General features: G+C 43.8%; 1 protein-coding gene across 1 annotated transcript in view; it reads right to left on the bottom strand.

Moving 5' to 3' along the window:
- tp53i13 (tumor protein p53 inducible protein 13) overlaps positions 1 to 2817 on the bottom strand; it is a 42732-nt gene extending 39915 nt beyond the window's left edge. Inside the window, exons 1-2 of the mRNA XM_043718408.1 lie at positions 2748 to 2817; positions 1862 to 1917 (exon numbers count right to left, since the gene is read on the bottom strand). The gene's annotated coding sequence lies outside the window, so the exon portion shown is untranslated. The remainder of the gene's footprint in view (positions 1 to 1861; positions 1918 to 2747) is intronic.
- Positions 2818 to 3213: the final 396 nt, after the last annotated feature.

Below are 3213 nucleotides of genomic sequence, written 5' to 3'. Positions count from 1 at the left end.
GCAGGTCCTTGGAGTCCTCCATCGCCAGACCATGGCAACACGACGGTTGGAGGAAGAGTGCCTCATCTTCCGCCTAGGAATCCTCCAACCACAAGGGATGAACTCAGACTTCTTCAGTTTCCTCATTTTCCCTCCCCCCACCTTGTCTCAGTCAAATCCCTCGTACTCAGCACCGCCTTCCTAACCTGCAATCATCTTCCTGACCTCTCCGCCCCCACCCCACTCCGGCCTATCACCCTCACCTTGACCTCCCTCCACCTATCGCATTTCCAAAGCCGCTCCCCCAAGTCCCTCCTCCCTATCTTTTATCTTAGCCTGCTGGCCACACTTTCCTCATTCCTGAAGAAGGGCTTATGCCCGAAACGTCGATTCTCCTGTTCCTTGAATGCTGCCTGACCTGCTGCGCTTTTCCAGCAACACATTTTCAGCTCTTAACAGATCCAATGTCAGCATTTAGTCACATTAACTTTTCCAATGCTGTTTTCTTTATAATTCTTAAGTCCATCTTTCAATCTCTGTCATCAGTGTCTTGATTTCCCAGAAATTCTGACATGTTCCTTAGGTCCATTATTGTAATGATTAAAAAAAAACTTATTCACCTTCTCTGCCATTGCCTTATTCCTTCCTGTTAAATTGGAACAGGAGTAGGCCATTCGGCCCCTTGAGCATGCTCCACCATTCAGTAGGACCATGGCTGATTCAACGATGCCCTTTCCCCATAACCCCTTATTCCCCATCTGATCAAGACTCTATCTCAGCCTTAAATATACAAGGACTCCCCCATAACTTTCTGTGGCAAAAAGCTCCAAAGACACTCGCACCTTGAAGAGAAGAAATTCTTCCATATCTCAGTCTTCAGTTGGTGCCCCTTTATTCTAAGACTATGTCCTCTGCTCCTAGACTTTCCCATGAGGGGAAATGTCATAGAGTCATGCGGCACAGAAACAGAGCCTTTGGTCCAATCACAGTCCATAACCCCAAACTAGACTAGTCTCACCTGCTTTCTCCTGGCCCATATTCCTCCAAACCTTTCCTATTCATCTACTTATCCCAATGCCTTTTAAATATTGTAATTGTCCCCGCATCCACCACTCCTCTCAACATTTACCCTTCAGAATCCTAGATGTTTCTTCCTCTGAAGGACCCATGCTTACTTTCTCTAGTCTCTTCCTTTCTACAGAATTGAAAATATTCTTTTAATCTGTTTCTAAATTACTCGATAGCTGACTCTCACGTGCTAGCTTCTCCTTCTTTGTCAGTTTCTTGGTCATCCTTTGTCTGATTTGGAGCCTGCCATTCCTCAGATTTATGACTCAATTTAGCCACGTTGCAATTTGGCAGCAGTGTTTAACAAGAGCTTCAGCATGACAAAACATTCCTCAAAATATGATACTGGTCTAACTCAGGAGATACTCGGTCTGTGAACCAAACTCTTGCTCAAACAGGTAGGTTTTATAAAGAGTCTGAAATGAAGAAAGCAAGGTCGTGAGGGGGAGAGTTACGTGGATAGAATTCTAGAGCACTCAGGCAACTGAAAGCACAGCCACCAACAGCACAGTGAGATAGTGGGATTTGTCAGCACAGTGAGATAGTGGGATTTGCCACCATAGGGAGTGATTGTAGATGGATTTAAGGAAAAGCCAAAAGAGTTCAGGATTAGAGGAAGAGAGATTTTACCAAAGGGTGTAGAGTTGAAGTAGGACATAGAAATAGTCACGGTCAAGATATTTGAAAGCAAGGATTAGAATTTTAAAATCTAGACTTTGCTGGAAGCTAGTGCAGATCAGTAAATACAGGGTAATAGGAGAATTGGCTGCAAGTTGAGACAAGCGCAGTTTGATTGACTTCATATATACTCAACTTTATAGTGGGTAGATAGTGGGAGGCCACTTGGAAATGCATCAGAATAGTTGAGTCCTAGTGATAAAAAACACGTGAATGAGAATTTCAGCAGATGAGCTGAGATGGGCAAAGTTAGGACATGTGGCACAAGTGAGAATAAGTGGTGCAATGATGAATTTGAAAACTTCATCTTGTAGCTAAATTTATCAACTATGCAGTTTCTCCTCAGACTGTTACAAGGGAGAGGAATGGAGTGAGGATGGAGCAGGTCACGAGCGAGGGAACAAAGATTAGCAACATCAAAAACAAATATCAGGCTTCCAATGTTTAACTGGAGGAAATGTCTCCTCATCCAGGCCTGGATATTGTATGGCAGGCTGATAATTTATAGATAGTGGGGGAGTCAGAAGAGACGGTAAGGAGGTGAACCTGGATGTCAATGCACATAAAAACAAATGCTGTGCCTTTTGATTGCCAGGGGCAACGCATAGATGAGAAACAGAGGGGGGAATCAACAGTAGATCCTTGAGGGAATCCAGAAGGTAATGGTGCGGGACCACAAGGGAAAGTTGTCACAAGTGATATCTGAGCTACAGTTAGATGGATAATAAAGAAATCAGGGGATAGCAATCCCATCCCAGTCATGAGGTAGTGCAGCAGAATGATGTGGCCAACCATGTTGAAAGTTGAAGACATTGTTCAGTGTTTAAGAAGCGAAACCTTTATTGCAATCACACAAAACAATTTTTTCAATCTAAGAGCATCCCGACGGAACCACTGTTCTAGAGGAGCTTTTAAATCCTTACATATAGTCATGGAGCTATACAGCACAGACCCTTCCATGCCGACCAGATATCCTAAATTAATCTAATCCTATTTGTCTAAGGAGAGAAACAATTCATTACCCTTTCCGGAAGTGACCAAGTAGGTCCAGAGCAGATATATTCTTCCATTGGGGGCAAATCCATCTGGAGCTTAAACTAAAAATATAGAGAGAGAGGACGATCATGAATGTGAAACCAGTGATGTTCAGCAAAGCAAAATATAACTGTTACCAACAACTCAAACCCAAGCTGTTACACCAAGTGGAATGAAGAGTAAAAGCTTCTCAATGTCAATACCCAACAAACATGCCATTGTGGGGACACTGTGCATCTACTCTTACAGAGAGCTCAGTTGACCCCCCCCCCAGTGATGCTGACCTGTACAGAATGGAACATTATTTCCAAATCCTGTACTGATTGCAAAGCCCTGCCAATGTGGAACAAAGCAGGATCTCGGGCTGTTTTATCGAGGTAGAAATGTGGTGATCCATAGGGGGATTACAGTGGGGAGTGGGTGATCCATAGGGAGATTATAGTGGGGAGTGGG

Source organism: Chiloscyllium plagiosum, chromosome 28 (genome assembly GCF_004010195.1).
Source record: "Chiloscyllium plagiosum isolate BGI_BamShark_2017 chromosome 28, ASM401019v2, whole genome shotgun sequence".
NCBI classification, from domain to species: Eukaryota; Metazoa; Chordata; class Chondrichthyes; order Orectolobiformes; family Hemiscylliidae; genus Chiloscyllium; species Chiloscyllium plagiosum.
This window is presented reverse-complemented; position numbering and strand designations above follow the sequence as displayed.